Raw genomic sequence first — 18474 nt, 5'->3', positions numbered from 1 at the left:
TGAACAAAATGCACAGCTCCTCAAAAGTGAAGCCAGAACATCTTGAAAGCCCCGTGGTGGCTGGCTGCAGTACAGGTCATAAACCCTGTCCCCTTCATGGTAGTGGATGGGACATGTGCCAAACTAAAACTGAAAGTACATGATGAATACATTTTCCCCAAAGATGGGGTAGTTCTTACCACACCGATGTATGTACATGTTTCTTTTTCTGATACATTTGGTTTAAATTGGTTATTGGAAGCTTTAAAAGGGCTATCTGTGTCAATAGGCGTGCTTCCAATTGGTCTGATGGGTGTATGAGTGGGAGCTCGATACTGCAGAGAACACCACTGCACAGACTCCGGCTCCAAATGTCATCAGCAACGCAAGTTGGCAGCGGCTATACTGTACCTGGGATCAGGAATCAGAGAGGGTTTTCCTATGCAGAAAAGACGAAGAACCTCGTATGGTTCCACTCAGCACCTTTATTTCTAAGAGCGTGTGTCCAACAAGTAATAAAGACACATGAGTGAGCCACACCACATTGCACAGGGTGACATGATCCAACATTACCATGAACCCACACGCATTGTAGTTTATTTTGAGTCTATCACACATACACTGTTGTGCTGCCGTAAATTCTCAGTGTGTGGTTAAAGTTCAGGTTTTATCTGCATCTGAAAATAGTCCCCAACAAATGCATTACTTCAGTTTGAATAATGTCATGCTTTAAAAATAAAACTACCTATTCATGACCCATTTTAAAGATTTATATATTCAGTGAGAATGAATGGGCTTGGGGGGCTGAGTGCCACAGACAGAGTAGGGAAGATGAGAAGTATTGACGGGCTAATATACTGTTGGTTTTGCTCTTTTCATGGAATTGTTGACAAAAATATAAAGTATTGCCAGTCTCAGCCTTTAAGCCTTTAATATTTTCACTTTGTTGCAATGTAATGTAATGTTTTTTTATTGTTGAGCGAATAGTTTGTGTTATATTGTGAGAAGTACCCATCATTTTGCTTGTAATATTTACCCCATAAACCCCACTCACCTACACTTTGAAGGAACTGTAACAGAAAGCCAATACACAGCAACACCGGCTGAACAATCCCCCATCTATCAATCCGCCTTCTAGGTACTTATTATCCTTGTCAGGGTAGCAGTTGCAACAGGGCGAGCACAGGAGATCAGGCCTCCTTTGCCCCACCAAGCTCCCTCCACGTCTCCCCGGGGGGCCTCAAATGGAGATGTAACCCCTCCAGCATGTCCTGTTCTGCCCCAGGACTCCTACTTGGCCGGTCTCTCCCCATTAATTTGTGCTTGAAACGCATCCAAGGGGAAGGGGCATCCTAACCAGGTGTCTGAGCTAACTCAGATCCACAGCTTGTTATGTTCAGAGCACATGCAGCTCCAAAATGCCTCTGATGGTGCTGTGCAGAGCCCACATTATTACCTTGTGTTCAGGCTTACACATATAACACACGGCTCAGCAACTGACCTTTGTTAAGTCCTGCTCCATTGGTTACTGTAGTCAAGCCTGCCAAGCTATCACACCCAGCATGTCGATAAGGCGTTATCAACAACATCATCAGTGAGAGATGTTCCACAGGAAATGATAGCGAATTCCTGGACTAAAAGTTCTGCAGCATCAGAGAGAAAAACATTAAGGACTACAACATGTATTTGAGAGTTTTGTTAAAGAAGAGGACATTTTAATAGAAGTGAAATAGAGGTCTGAACCATTTTAAAAATTACTTTATTATTTTTCTTGTCTTGATATCTGTGACTTCTATCTCTTCCTTTGGCCAGCTTATGATCCCAGCTGGGTATCTGATGACTGGCAGTGCGTACATGTTGAATGGTTCTGAGCATTCAGCTGACTTCTCAGGACTTGCCTTACTCTCTGGAGGTATTTGGTTGTGGTCGACTTCCTTGCCGCCTCCTCATGATTTCCATGAGCCTGTGTGATCCCAAGGTACTTGTAACAGTCCTGGATATCTCCTATGTTGCCCTCTGGTAGGTCAGCTCCCTCAGTTCTGATCATCTTGCCTTTCTTTGTCTACTTCTTTGGTGTATCTCTCCACCAGTATCCAAGCATCTCCAGGGTTACTGTTGCTGTACTGTGAATCAGCTTGTTGGTCTCAGTGATGGTCCTTGAAGGGATGGCTAGAACAGTCTGGTGAGTTCAGAAAATGACATCACTTTACTGTAACAAAAAAACAAGGAAAAGACAGAACTTACAATCTTAAACAATACTGACTCTTATATCACGATATCAACATAATATCGATATATTTATCAGCCCTATGTCATCTTCATAATACAGACATGAGAGTGGTTTTAAACTGTATCTAACTCTCAGCAATAACGTGTATGTCCTACAATGCTAATCTATTAGTTAAATTCAATGCCACAGATGTAACTGATGGGATGTGAAGATGATGTTTGCTGTATCATTTCTCCATCTAAACTGTATCTACTATATTTCAGAAATAAGATGTACAGTTGACTCTCATGCATCACTTCTGCTAATACACTCAGTTCTACAGGACTGCACAAACAACTCTGCCGTGGATGCTTAAAAGCCTCTCCATCACACATAAGTAACCAGCATTGATTTCTCACGGGAGCTGCGCCGTGGACAACATTCGACTATGCTGATCCTCTCCTCACGGACTCAATGTACTCCATGTGCTGAGCATCAGAAAAATGCAAAGCACAGCAGCTAAATTTATATGTAGAAGAAGTTATACAAGAAGTACAACATGGTCATGTCAAGGCCTCGACTGTATCTGATTTTCCTTCTTTAATATCTCCATAGAAACTTGCTTGGTAAGACAGAATAATAAAGTTATCATGTTGCTGAATTCACCCGCTCCCCATTTTATTGGTATAGTATCAGTATGTGATCACAGGGCTTAATAAATGAGAGAGGGGTTTATCTGTAATCCAGAGGCAATGATTGTAAGATAAGATTGTTTATTCAGTTTTACAGTGTTGGCTTATATTCCAGTTTTGCAGCAGAAGTGATTTTTGTAATTGCTTTGAAAGGAATTTGGGGGGAAATAGATGAGTTATCAGCTGTACTGGAGTTTTTCTTCTCTCATCAGTTAAATGAAAAGCTAAGCAACAGCACATTATTTCTGCCAATAGGACCAATTTAAACACATGCCAAGCTGTTCAGAGGAGAGGTGAAACAGAGGATGAATGAAACTCATATTAAATATGACTGAGCTGACTAAACTGTAAACCAATTTACCCAGGTGGATAAAATCTTTTTAACCGACTCGAGTAAGTTTTTACATCCTGGGACAGACGCAATAAAGTGAAACTCATAAACAAACCCATTTTTTGGAATGATTATTATTCATAGTCATTGTTTAATAGTTTGAACAAACATTTCAAGGCCTTTGCTCTTAAAGTCAACACAAACACAGATTTCCTGATGATCCATCTTGATTGTTGTCAGTAAAAAAACAAAAAACAGCAGATCAGGTGACAATGACAGGGATGCAGGTCTCATGGTGCAATGCAAGGTCATGTAACCACATATGCAGGATCAATCAGACAGATTAATGAAGCACAGCCTGCTGACATCACAGATTTGGACACCACAACTGCATCAACGTCCTGTGGTCACCGACCTTACACGAGTCCAAATGTTTAAAGTAAAGATAAATGTTTCAGCAACTAAACAACCCACTCTGGTCTGTAACTTTTTAAGGTGTGTTGGCAAGATTACATTTTTATCTGAGAGTTGCAGAGAGTTCCACAGATGCCTTCAGTATTTCCCGTCAAAAACTACATTTTTTTTTTTTACGATTTCCAACTAAAAGAATTCTGTTCTTCAGTGATACAAAGTTCAAACACAGCAGTGTACTGGAAATTATATTGAGTTTTGTGGAAAACATTTACTTCAGGGTGGATGACAGGTATACAAAGTACTTTGAAACCCAAAACAGAGGTTCAAACCCCTGCCTGAGTCTTGTCTGTGGTTAGGTTAAGGCAACCAAAGCCTAATAAAAAGTTTGGAAAAGATTTGGGTTAAAAATGTTATCAAATTAAACACATACTGCATCAAAGTTCAAGTCAATGTTGGCTTTTTGGATAATAAACCAAGACAATGATCTTTCCCTAGAAAAGGGGGCCCTGTGGTGTTGTAGGCTGTTTTCATGTAGTGTTCGTACCTTTGCCTACAAAAAGTATTGCACCACAATGTGAATATAATCCACGTTATCATGAGTCACTAATTCTTGTATATCCAATGTAATTGAAAGACTGCAGTCACATGACAGGAGTAAAGAAAGAGACAGGTTGGGGTGGTGGATGGGTCACAAATCACAGGACTTTCCCCAGGAGGCTGAGTTCACAACTGTGTGAAACCAAGGAAACTTCGAGTTACTTTTATTTTCCCAAACCTAACCGACAGCCCTTTAAATGTCGAGACCTAACCTACAGACCTTTAAATGTCGAGACCTAACCTACGTAACTTTATGTTACGTAGGCCATATGAACAGTTGTTTGAGGATGTGATGGGAGTTTTTTTAAACAAAAAAAATCTAGGTTTACATTCAGTGTTTCTCCCCAAAATCCATTGTGTGTATACTTGCTGAATGCATTTTCTTCATTGTAAAACATTTACAAAGCTAGTTTTTGAACATTTTGAAACAACATGAAACTCAGTTCAGGCGACTGATCTCCCTTGGGTTGTACTGGCTGGCAACAGGGACTTGTAACAGCACATAGAGTGACGTAAAAATCACATAAATTCCGCTATAAGTGTTCCGACTGATGTCGCATTGCAAAAAAAGTCAGGCCTGTATCTGATGTAGGACCACACATGAAAGTGGCACAAATCAGATTTGAAAAAATTAGATTCCACAAAACTTGTAAACATAAACTCAAAACCTACCTGATAAACCAGGCTTTTGATTAAAAACTAGTTATTAACATGTCACGGATGTATGTGTTCTGTGCTGTTGTTCCTTTTCCCTCCCTGGCAGATCTGCCCAGGTGTGCTGCATTAGTTAACGAGGTGCAGCGCACCTGGGTCAAATCCCTCGGTGAGAGGCAGCAGGACCAGCATTCCCCACACCAGAGCCTGTCCCCTTTGCTGCTGGCACAAGAGCTCTTAAACACCTCCGCCGTGCCAGGTGCAGTGCACCTCTTTAAGTAATGCAGCACACCTGGGCAGAGCTGCAATGGAGGGAAAAGGGACAGCAGCACAGGGCACATACACAGCCGTAACAAACATTATTTTATTTACTTATTTTACAAAATATATGTTGTGAAACTTTATTCTGTCTTATTTTCTGTTGTTCTATTATCTTATTGATTTTATTTTCTTTGTTTTGTTTTGTCCTTTTCATTTTTTAATTAATTTTTATGTCCTTGTAAATTACTATCTAGCTTTTATTTAAGTATTTTTATTAAATCTATTTTTATTTATCTAGTTCCTTAATCTAGTTTTTATTTCATTATCCTTTGTTACTGTTAGTGTTATTATAGCATCTATTTTATTACATTTTTATCCTTTTTATTTAGTTGCATGCATGAGTCTCAAATTTTTAAATTGTTAAAATGTTATTGTCTTGTTGTTCTTCCGGTCAGGCTGTCAGTCATCTATGAAGCACTTTCAACTGCACTTACCTGGATGAAAGGTGCTAAACAAATAAAGTTTGATTGATTGAGTGATGTGACTTGTGCTGCTCACACAGAAAACACAGATCTGAGTTGCAAATGAAAAAAAAAAATCATATTTGTGCCTGATCATAGCTCCTGTGGCTTGACAGATTCCTTCATTAAAAATGTGCCCTCATAGTGTTGATAAAGTCTTAATTTGGGGCGCTATTACATTTTTGTCTGAATGTGTTTGCTGTCGCAAATTAGTAATATATGAATGCAGTTTCCAGGCGACGGGGTTGAACACAGAGCACTGTGCTATGAAAGATGAAAATGTTTGTGTGCTGAGGGTGCCATACTATAAAACAAGTATAGCCCCAGAAAATGAGTTTACCAATATCATTTGTTCTACACAGACATCCAATAGAGAGTATGATATAGCAAGCTATAATCTGATTTGTCCCGTCTGTCAGGAATGAACACATTTCTCATCTTGATTTGTGAGAGGAACGGCTCAATTGCAGCAACATCCAGTATAGAAAATCCTCCCAGTGGTTGATTTTTCAGTGACAATTATTTGCTGTTGGATTGTTGTTTGTTCACTCACGGAGCAGATGTGGCCCTGGGGCGGTTCAAAACTATCTGACAGTGTTACAAATGAAGTGTGATGGGTGTGTAATTATGGAAACTGTGGCACAGTGAGGAATTTTACACTGTCTGAGATAAATTAACACCTTTGTTGTGTGTGTCAGTCGAGTTATCAGGTGCTGCTGCAGAACTTTACACAGACAGAGTGGAGATAAATAAGAGCTTAGAAACAAAAGGTTTTGGTGACAGTGAAAAGTTTTACAAGTCCTTTAATCTCCTTGACATTTTGTTTGTCTCATTTTATAGTTAATTTGAAAACATATCGCCAGGAGGCATCGGTGGAAAGTAAGTATATTAGAGTGTCTCCATTTCATGGTGCTTCATACTTCTACTCTACTTTTAGAGGGAGAAATTGTCCTTTTTATGCCACTACACTAGTGACTTTTCGGAGGATAATTCTACATTAAAAATGCATAATAAGCTTATACATTTTACAGATAAAACCAGGCATTCCCTAACATTTTGACTTATGACCCCTTAAAAACAGCATTCATTTAGGGCTGCTAGTCATGTTTAAATAAATGTTTAAATTTTTAAGATGTAAAAGACAATAGTTCAAGAAATTCATATAAATATGTGCAGAGAAACTTATTTTTTTTTCTTTTTCCTGCTCCATTAATAATCTCACAACCACAGACTGTATGAATAATGGACATAGCTACCATGACGTCAACCACTAGTTTGTGGACTCCTGTTTTGGAGCCTATCGTGGTTTTGGGAGCCAGAAGTGATTATATTTGGATGAGAGGTTGGAGCTGTGGAGGAGTGAGGGGGGAATCTGACTCACAAACTGTGGTGATGCCTTGCAGACTTGAATGCAAGATGCCTTTAAATATGCGTAACTTTGAGACGTAATATAATGTCAATGGTTGAGTTATATAACAATTCACCCCCTGTACAGTTGTCATGAAATTAGCCAAAAAAATAGAAATAGACACCAAAACTGTTTTTTGTACCAGACTGTATTTTTGTTGTAAAGTTGGGCATTTTAACATGGGGGTCTTTGGGGATTTACTCTGTTTTGGAGCCAACCCCTAGTGGTCATACGATGAACTGCAGTTTTTGGCACTTCCACACTGGCTTCATTTTTCAACCTCGGAGGACCACGTTTGCTCACGAAGAAGAAGGTTGTTGTAAAATCAGGAAGATGAAGTACGACTATGGTAGAAGCTGCAGGTCATTTGACATCCTCCAAGCTGTCTCGAGGAGGCAGGTTGAAACAAGACGGAAAGCTTTTGTTTTGGAATAGTACGGGATCATTTCTTCAGTTTTTGGACCCAGTACAGTGCTTCAAAACTTTTTTCACCCATACAACTAAAACGTTGCTGATTTTCAACCAGCTCTGTGTCACTGAAGTGTGTGCAGATCAATGGTGTTTAAAGAAATATCTTCCACCTCATATCTGATGTTAGAGCGAATACAAATGCTAGCCATGTTAATATATATGCTATTGCCAGAACAGCAATCTGTTTGCCATGGACATGGATTACACCCCCATATTATCTGTTTGAGAAATAATGAAAACTAAAAAACAGGAAGCAACGTTTTTTTAATGTTTACATCTCATGCTGTCACAAACACAAGGCTCCTATTCACTAGTCAATTAGCGCTTTGTTCTAAGCGGTGATACAGTTGATGGGTGTAATTTGGTAGAAAGAAAATAGTTCCTGCATGAAACTGCTCACAACAAGGTCTGTGGAATATCTTCAGTATTTGGGTCATGATTCCTAGAAAAAAAAACTGATGTTGACTTTTTCAGATGTATTTTTTGGTGCTCTGTGCACCACAAGCTGAGTGCCATCTAGTTCCATTATACTGGAGAGACGGCAGACATCTCTACAGCCGGTGCCTCCAACACTCAGAAACTCACACCAAAACAATCTAGACTGATGAATAGCACTACCGATAAGAGGAAAAATATGTGTTTTTGATTTGGGGATGAGCTGTCCCTGTAATTATGGTGTTGAATACAGTATTTTTCCACTGTTATTGGTACTTTTACTTTACTGAAGGATCTGAGTACTTCTTCCACCTCCTGCCGTAGAAACATTTTTCAAGATGTTCCCCTTCAGTGAATAATGTTTCATCTTTCCTGAACTATCAATATTTCAGTTGCTCCCATACGTTTCACAACAGCTGCTGTCCTGGCTTAGTCCCACCATCCTCTATAATAACAAAATTGATTGTCAACATTTAGTATCAAACCTGAGAAAGCATGTTGCCACAGCCTGGGATTCAGTTTTACAGATTTACACGACATCCAATATTTCACCAACTTAAGCCGTAATAAACTGGTGTTACCACAAATCTCTTCAAAGAGAGGAGGAATTCACCTCATCATGAGCCCACTTGCAAGATAAATGCGGAGGCTGCATAGGTAATGATCTGTCATGTTTTTGTCTAGGTGCGAGCACTCGGCTTTGGTGTCCTCATCAAAGACTTATCTTCCAGGCATTTGAGGAAGTTCCATCTCCAAAAGCTCTCTGCTCTCAGATTCTTATATTCCCATGCTTAGCATCAGCACATTATCCACAATTTGTCACACTGCTTAAGGAGCAAGTCGGATTTATAATTCTATGTTCGGGGGACTTTTATGCAACAGAGTCTTTCTTATCTCTAATTTGACTATATCGCTGTATCTGTCTGTATCATTTGCATTTTGCATGATACATACTGTATATGGCACTGCTAATGCACTCTTTTTATTGCCTTCTCAGCATCAGACAGTATATTAAAGCCATTTATAGTTATGGCACAGGTGTTAGGTGTATGCAGTGGTAAATAATTACAGCAATTTACATTTGCTATTTATCTGGAGTGGTAATCATCTGAGGAAAAAACTACCATGTTGGCTGTAAATTTACACATACAAGTATTTGTAGCACGTGAAATGCAGCCTACAATAAGTGCAATTGATTGTAACATAAGCAATGTCAGAACCAAATTTTATTCTCTCTGCAAGATAGAGAGGAGTTTAGAAATATCTGTCTGCTGTTGCATCACTGATATGACCTATTTAGTAACTTTTGAAATGATACACTGAATTTTATTTAAGATGATGTGCCCTTTTGTTACATAAATCATTATATATAATTATTTTTAACCAACAAATGAACCAAACAAATTAGTCGGTAATAGCATTCAACCTTTCTGATCTCCAATTATATGGATTACTTGGCGAAAATTAAATGCACTTCATGCATAACAAATGCAAAGAGAAATGTTTATCTGTCTTGATATACTGTGTAATTGCCCAATTATACAATCAGCTGAATTAAAAGTGATGCTAATGATGTGTTTGGTCACTTGAAAATTATTTCATCCAAGGTGGCAAATTACTGCTATGTGGTTTCAGATTGCCCACCGGAACAGGAGTCCTTCTTCTTCTTCTTCTTCTTCTTCTTCTTCTTCTTCCCACTGTGTCACATCTGTAGAGCAGAGACGGCTGTGCGATCCATTGAGAGCCGAATATCTGAAAATGTAAAAAAGACAAGTGTGAACTTTCATGTTATAGTCTTAAATAATTCCCTTTGATAGAGACAGAGCATAACAAACTGGCTTAGGTCTTTACACAGCCTCGTGTTTTCTTTTGTTCTTCAAAGTACTGATTCAAATGTAAACTGAAAGAAAGTAAGCTGCTTACACTGTAATGCAGTTAGAGGAGTCATGTGTTTTTACGGTACCCCGTTTCTGACTGTGATGAATTTCTAGTGTTTTTGCCTTTGAAGTGATCTGACCTTCAAACAAATATGTGATGGGAAATGATTTTCTGATAAACACAAAATAACCAAAACACTTGACGCATATGCTCACTCTGCATCTTTTTCAGCTTCTGTGTCTCTGTGTATACATATCTGCTGATATTTACAGCATGAGTAAAGTTACTCTAAAAGAAGGAGGGTAGAAGCTAAAAGAGGCAGCAGTTTATACTCATACTCAGGGGCGTAAATATAGACAGAGTGGGTAGTGGGGTTGCACTGGGGCCCGTGAGGTGGGGGCCCATAGAGAGAGTGGACCCTCTAACAGTGTGTTGGGTAGAGAATGGGCCCAGGACTGTCACCTGTTCAAAGAAGAACTCTCATTCAATAAAAAATAAGTGCCTTCACTATATATGCCCTTGAAATAGGCAAACCCATCTTTGTCATGTTTATTTTATTTTCCTTTTTTATAAAACTGTCAGGAGCATCTATAACAAAATAATATGCTTATTCTATAACTATAAATCAACAATTAAACTTGTTAAATTAAAGTAATTGTCAATGGCAACTAACCAAATAAGGACTGAAAAATGGGGCTTAAAGGTCAGAAAATAGGTTTATGGCCAGGTTTAATTTCCATTTCTAGGCAGGTTAAGGTTAGGAAAGACGTCTAAGGTCAGGCTCTTATTCTGTGGAGCCATCTTCCTGTTTCAATCTGGGAGGCAGACACCATCTCCACATTTAAGCCTAAAGACTTTACTTTTTGATAAAGCTTATAGTTAGGGCTGGCTCAGGCCTGTCTTGGACCAGCCCCTAGTCAGGCTGATTAGGCCTAGTCTGCCGGAGGAGTCCCTTCTCTCCCTCTCCCTCTCCCTCTCCCTCTCGCTCTCAGATTCTACAAAGTTGGTTCTTCTTCATTTGCTAACATTCATGTCCTGTTACTGCATGTCACCAACTCGGCTTCTTCTCTGGAGCCTTTGTGCTCCACTGTCTCGCAGGTTCTCTCGAGGGGTTCCTTATCCGCTGTGAGGGTCCAAGGACAGACAGATGCTGTATGCTGTAAAGCACTCTGAGGAGAATTGTGATTTGTGATATTGGGCTTTATAAATAAAATTGAATTGAACTGAATTGAATATCCATAACTACTAATTATTCCTATCCCTAAACTGGTTAAGGTGAGGAAACGACATGGAAAAGCAGCTCTGAAGCCTTCACACACAATCTTACTCTTCAATTATAATCTTACATTTTAATCCATTTATTGCTCTTCGTGTGATATGTCTTATGTATTGATATGCACAATAAACCAAAGCTTTTCAGGGACAGAGAGAGATAAGAAACTGACAGTAAAACAACAGTAAGGTTTATGTGTGTTAACAGAATATTGATGGGGAATATCAGACTCTGGGAACATAGATGTACACCAGTAAAAATACAAAGCATGTCAGGTACCCAATAGGTACACAACATAAGATGCAGGAGTGCTGATAACATATTGAATAATTTAATATAAAAACATTTTTTGAATAAAATATAATATATGATTTGATACATTAATGGAGTAAATAAAAGACAAACACATGTAGAGGTCATAAAGTAAAGTATGGTCGATGCAGGAGTACGAAAAGGCCTTGGCAGAAGAGGTAACAAAGCTCCAGAGGCTGTATGATGGTGGAGACCTCACGTCTTTTCCAGACTTTATTAACATTCACTGGATAACTTTGTACACTGGCATTACCACCGCACAGCGAGGAGCAACTTTTAAAAAGGTTGAAATTCAGTTTAGTGTGAAATCCACAAAGCACATGTTTACCAAGCCAGCTGGTCTGTGATGGCTTTTTACCAGAGAATACCTCAGGGACAAGAGGTGGAAAAGATTTAATTGGCAAGTCAAACTTTTTCATGGTTGCTCAATTTCTGCTTTTTAGGAGTGAGCATGAATTCAACTTTTAATTCTGGAGTGGCTACTTCGTGTCCATGCCTAACACTAGAAGTTAATTTGGGTAAACACCATGAGCCTCGAGTGTGTTAAGTTAGACGCCATGGGACAGTCTTCTCTCTCGAAATAACACTTCATGAGTTAAGCTGAAATGAAAAGTTTAATTTTGTATTTAAAAAATACCTCTCCTAGTGCAGCTTTAAGAAAAAAACTGCAGACAGTTCAGAGCCGCCTTGAATGTGTCACCAAACAGCCCAGTTGCAGGACAAAACATCAACATTGTATATGTTTCTGCAGACCATGAATATGTTACATCTGTATGTTTCATTAACATGATGTAGTTCAGATTACATGTATATGAGCTGAGTTTTTTATCTGATGGACGAGGGGATGGTGAAAGATATAACACCTAGACAAGATGGTTGCCAAGCAGCAGACAGCAGCAGACCACTGTTCCATCAAAAGAAAGTATTTTTTAAGATGAGTTCATGACATTTCCAGACTTGTTTGTTGCGACAAAGGTGATTTTTTTCCCCAAAAAGACAGTGAGACTTATCCAACCATATTTGAAGTAACAAAAGTGAACACACTCACCGGCCACTTTATTAGGTACACCTGTTCAACTTCTCATTAACGCAAATAGCTAATCAGCCAATCTCATAGCAGCAACTCAATACATTAAGGCATGTAGACATGGTGAGGACGTCCTGCTGAAGTTCAAACCGAGCATCAGAATATAGGGAAGAAAGGTGATTTAAGTGACTTTGAACGTGGCATGTTTGTTGGTGCCAGACGGGCTGGTCTGAGTATTTCAGAAACTGCTGATCCGATGGTCCGACAAAGAGAAACTATCCATGAGAGAAGGTTCTCTGGGTGAAAATGCCTTGTTGATGCCAGAGGTCAGAGGAGAATTGCCAGACTGGTTCAAGATGATAGAAAGGCAACAGGAAGTCAAATAACCACTGGTTACAACCAAGGTCTGCAGAAGACCATCTCTGAACCAACAACACGTCCAACCTTGAAGCAGATGGGCTACAGCAGCAGAAGACCACACCAGGTGCCACTTCTGTCAGCTAACAACAGGAAACTGAGGCTACAATTCACACAGGCTCACCAAAACTGGACAATAGAAGATTGGAAAATGTTGCCTGGTCTGATGAGTCTGGATTTCTGCTGCCACATTCACATGGTAGGGTCAGAATTTGGTATAAACAACATGAAAGCATGGATCCATCCTGCCTTGTATCAACGGTTCAAGCTGCTGCTGGTGGTGTAATGGTGTGGGGGAAGTTTTCTTGGGACACTTTGGGCCCCTTAGTACCAACTGAGCATGGTTTAAACACCACAGCCTACCTGAGTATTGTTGCTGACCGTGTCCGTCCCTTTATGACCACAATGTACCCATCTTCTGATGGCTACTTCCAGCAGGATAACGCACCATGTCACAAAGCTCAAATCATCTTAAACTGGTTTCTTGAACATGACAATGAGTTCACTGTACTCCAATGGCCTCCACAGTCACCAGATCTCAGTCCAATAGAGCACCTTTGGGATGTGGTGGAACGGGAGAGTCTCATCATGGATGTGCAGCTGACAAATCTGCAGCAACTGTGTGATGCTATCATGTCAATATGGACCAAAATCTTTGAGGAATGTTTCCAGCACCTTGTTGAATCTATGCCACAAAGAATTAAGGCAGTTCTGCAGATAAAAGGGTTCCAACCTGGTACTAGCAAGGTGTACCTAATAAAGTGGCCAGTGAGCGTATTTTGCAGCTAGAGTTTCTGACATTTCCAGCTTTGTTTGCAGTGACCAGACAGGGTATTTTGAGCCGAAACCTCCCAAAACATGTTTTCTTAACCCTAACCAAGTGGTTTTTGGTGCCTAAACCTAACCACATATTAACTACAGCATTGTTGCAACATAAAAATGAAAATTGAAACACAAACATAAAGACATGTCAAGTTTCAACATATCGACTAAATTTAAAATTTACAAATCTAATGTATCCGTGGTTTTCAGGAACATACAATGCCAACATTTATTCAGTGGAATGGGTTGCACCAAGTTATGTTTGCTTTCTCTCGCTGTGGCAGGCTGCATGTCTCGCTGGCACCAGCTTCTTTATGGCTTTTTCCTATAAAAGTTAATGTCTCAGTATAAATAAGGTGTCATATGTGTAAACACGATTCAAATGGGACGCTAAAGTGGTAAAATATGAATTCAGCTCCTTCAGGGTTCACTTACTCCAGTGTCACAACGAGCCTAGAGAGTGTGATAAATCCAACAAAGGACTCACATTTTGCCATGAAATCATTCCAGGCTCAACACTGGTAATCAAGGCACAATCAGATGCGGTGACATGTGATGAATCTGTGAATGTGACCCTCCAGCTAAAAGACAGTCAGATCATTCAGCAATCACCACCCAGCTCGAATACCTGATTGGGCCCATTTTGTCTGCGCTCATGTAAAAATCAACTGTTTGGTGAGGAGGGATTACACGCACTTCTGCTCTCGTTCAAGACAAGAGAACCTATTATTTCCCCGATTTGCCACTAGCCGGTGCGAGCGATTAAAACGACCCTTGATTGCTTGTAAACACTTTCTCATCACTTCATAGAGAGGCAGCCCTGTTGACTCTTTAGTTATGATGGCCACGGGCAGTAGCCAATAAAAAACGTCTTTTATTGGCTGTTGCTAGGATACCAAACTTTCCATATGTGAATCACCCTGGACATGATGAGATTTGTGCAGGCTTGACACTTGAATGCGTTGCATCATTCCACACACTATGCACTTGAAAAATACTTGGGATGCATAAGAGTGGGAAATCTAATGAGAAAAGTTGAACAGACTGGTGGAGGGACCACAGACAGCAGCTTGGAAGGAGATTGGATGCCTGCAGGAGGGCTGATATTGAATGCTCTCACATACACTGTTGATGAGAAACGACATGTTTTCTCTGGTCAACAGCAACTTATATTGTGGAGGTAATCTCTTTTTTCATGTCTCTGCTGGGATGTTTTACCATCAAAGCCCTGTGGCTGACAGAAAAAGCTCTTTAACAAACGTTTGAAAGCACGCTGTCCATCATTAGCCTAAATCAGCATCCTTAAAATATTCCTACAGTTTGAGTAAACAGATTTTTTCTTCACTTTCATTTCCTCAATGTTGAGAGAAACATATTACTATTCACATCAAGCTGGCAGTGGTTTACTGTGCGTAGTTACAACCCTCCCAAAGTTTGGACAAAGGGGAGATATATAAGTTTTATTTTCCAAGACTAAAAGAGACCATGAAACATAAATAAGCCAAAAGACAGGCTGATGGGCTGTACACAGCTTCAACAAACTGAGCCAGCCAGTCCTTCATTCTCTTTCAGCCAAAAAGTTGAAATATTCACCCCAGAAGTCGCTGAAAAAACACAATCCAGCAGATAACCCCCCACAAAATCAAAAATTGATTTTCCACACTTTTGTTTTTGTATATATTGTGAGCACCTCTCCTGTGTCTCTGCTCTGCCTGGTCTGCTCATGTGTTCTCCCCTTGCAGGTAGTGGGCAGGCAGTGAATGTTGTTAGTGAGCTCACCTGGGCTGATGAGCGTGTAAGCCTACAAAGCTGCCCACTTCAATCTGCTTCAGTCTCTCGCAGCTCTCTCAGCTCCCACATGGCCTCCTGGTTTGGGCACTTTGTTTTATCCTTTCTTTAAGCTGTGTAACTTCTTCATACACTGTTTTCCACTCACCCTGGCACTCGCACACACCACTGATGGTACTGATTGCTCACAGCTCATCAATTTATTCTTTGTAAATAACATTATTTTAAAAAATGTCTTCTTTTTTTTCCTCCACCCTGTTCCTGTTCTCCCTCCATTGTTAGTACACTTCATCAGCCAGTTCATGATGGGACTAAACAAATAAGATACAGCTGTGGGAATGAGTCCTGAATCCCAGAAATGAGTTAGCATCTCTGCATTCCAGTTCCCTTTTTGTCTCAAAGTCAGTGGGTTTTTTGAACGGATTTTTGGTTTGATGCCTGAAATAAGGTCTGTGGTTAACACAAGTTTACATGTCTTAAAAAAGGTGGTCACTAAGAAGTGGCTAAATGAGACTACAGGGGCTATCAAGGACATTAAATGTCATCACACTGAACAACAAGCTTAGTGGTGGTGACGTTGAAGTAATGCAAACATGGTGTAGTTAGTTAATGGCCTAACATTAGCTCTTTAACTCTGGTGATATTTAACCTTAAAAAATCATACAAGTTGTGTTAATTTGCAAAGATTATCTTGCCGAACATGTTAGTATCATAACATTTTGTTTTCTGTGGACTTCATTTTCTGCAATAATCCCAAATCCTGGAGCGCCCACTCATTCACCTGGTAGAGCCGGTGCCTGTGTACAAAGGCTTTGTCCTTGCCACAGTGGCCTTAGATTCGATTCCAACCCATGGCCCTTTCCTGCATGTCATCCCCTTTCAATCCCCCTTTCATCCCAATAAACTGTCCTTTCGATTAAAGGCAAAAAATATCTTTAAAAAATAATGATAATCACAAATTCACTGGCTTCATTGGCTTTTATTGAAGGGACCAGGGTGACGCTAACTTCCAAGCTGGTGTACAAAAAAAACCTGCATCACACTATAATGTGTTGATTAGCAAACTTTAGAGGTGCTGGTAGGTGGCTTCTGTTACTTTAATACGAAGCCAGGCTAGCTGTTTCCCCGGTTTCCAGTCTTTATGCTAAGCTAAGCTAACTGGCTGCTCAACATATTCTCATAGAACAGTTTGTATGACATCTTACAAATTTGCACCCCACGAACGATGTTAAGTTCTTAAAGTACAGTTTGGTAATGTGGTTTGGGCAAGTAAAGTTACTGAGTTTAGGTTTAGGAAGAGACACATGATAAGGATGTACCTTTAAATGACTCAAAGTTTGGTCAAAGTTCACATGAATAGGGGCGTCGGTGGCTTAGTGGTTATCAGGTGCCCCATGTACAGAGGCTTTGTCCTTGTCCGATTCCAGCTTGTGGCCCTTTGCTGTGTGTCTCTCCCCCCTCACACACATCCAAACACACAACTCCAGGGGAAAGTCCCCGGTGACAGTCTGTTTTTTTGTGACCCACTGACCTACCCAACCTGCCTCCTCACAAGCGCTCGAGACGGCTTCCTTGTTTACTGCCGCCAGTGCATTGGTCATGTGAACACAGCTGGAGCAGGAGGGGGTGTACCCATGGAGGAGGTCAGAGAGGTAAGTGGGGGCTGGGTTGTGGAGGGCTTTGAAGGTGAGCAGAAGGTTTTTGGATGTACTGCTTTTCATAGAAAAACATGTGAAAAATTTGTGAGAACAGCCTGTTACTGTTATTTATGGTACAGAAATGAGAGTGGTATTGATCTTCTCATCTAACACTCAGCAAGAAAGCAAAGGGTTTGTCTCATGATTTCAAACTATTCCTTAAAAAACATGGACAAACTATCACACCATAGCCATAGCCATTAATCATAACTGCAAATTCTTTCACAAAAAGTGACAAAGGACTAAGAATCTGCCTCCAAAACAAACTTGTGTATGATACTCCCTGAATGTGAAGTGAACCATGTAGATAAAGTTTCAAATTTAGACTTACCAAGCACCAGACAAACAAAGCCCCAGATGTCACAGGAGAAAGCAGTAAACAAAATCTGGGTGGTGGGCAGCTCCCTGTACTGTGAGTGAACCGTACGTGCTCTGTACAGCATATCCACATTATAGAACTCAGAGCTATGCTGCTGAGTCTGTGCAGTAGGCGTCTAATTGAAGCAACCTGCTGTGAACCAGGTAACGATACATCTTCCAGCTGGGAGAGACATGTTAACTGGGATTAGGGTTCATTCGGGAATATTAATGGCTCATTAAACATTAATAGATCTCTCAGATCAGTATTTACACTGTACCAGTTTCTCCCTTCTAGCTGGAGCGTACGTGATGTAGAGAGTTGTAATAGGTACAGATGTTTAGTCACACAGAAGAAACAGACGTCTGCCTGCCGCAGTGCAAATAGTGATTACCAGGTAGTCCAATCAAACGCAAACAAACCAAGGAAGATAAAATCCGTGCTGAGTTGTCAAAACATGTAAAATATCATCATGGGCCTGGGGGGAAGGGTGGGCGCAAAAAAAGCATTAGGAATGGTGTAATTGGCTGTAAATGGTCCAAAACACTTAATGATGTGGGAGTGGAATGCATGCTGGCACATATGATAATCCCCTTGTAATGAGAATTCACTAGATATCACTGGCTTTGTTCATGCCCCAGCATCTCTGAGAGAGCTTAGCCACCAGAACAGTAACAATAAGCCGGAGAGTCAGAGATGGTGAGAGAAAAGTGAAATTACACACAAAATGAAATCATTTGCTTAATAAGAGGGAGGGAAAAAAGTGTTATTAGAGGCTTTAAAAAATGACATGTCCATTATTTCTCTGCTTTTGGATGATTAAATCAAGACACTGTGGTGGTTAACACTGTCATCTCTCGACGAGGGTGTGCTTTAAGTGGTGAGAGAGTGAGAATAATCAGCTCTGAGCTATTTTAGTTGTTAAAGATT

The 18474-nt window shown here is 40.2% G+C and overlaps 1 long non-coding RNA gene across 1 annotated transcript; it reads right to left on the bottom strand.

The window, feature by feature from the left end:
• Positions 1-1742: 1742 nt before the first annotated feature.
• Positions 1743-17029, bottom strand: LOC144463891 (uncharacterized). The gene is made up of 3 exons (XR_013491884.1): positions 16809-17029; positions 9617-9724; positions 1743-2188 (listed from the first exon to the last, which is right to left on the bottom strand). It is a non-coding gene; the product is annotated as an uncharacterized LOC144463891 (long non-coding RNA).
• Positions 17030-18474: the final 1445 nt, after the last annotated feature.

The sequence above is a fragment of the Epinephelus lanceolatus genome, chromosome 7, assembly GCF_041903045.1.
Source record: "Epinephelus lanceolatus isolate andai-2023 chromosome 7, ASM4190304v1, whole genome shotgun sequence".
In the NCBI taxonomy this organism is placed as follows: Eukaryota; Metazoa; Chordata; class Actinopteri; order Perciformes; family Serranidae; genus Epinephelus; species Epinephelus lanceolatus.
The sequence above is the reverse complement of the archived record's forward strand: the minus strand, read 5'-3'. Positions and strand labels throughout refer to the sequence as shown.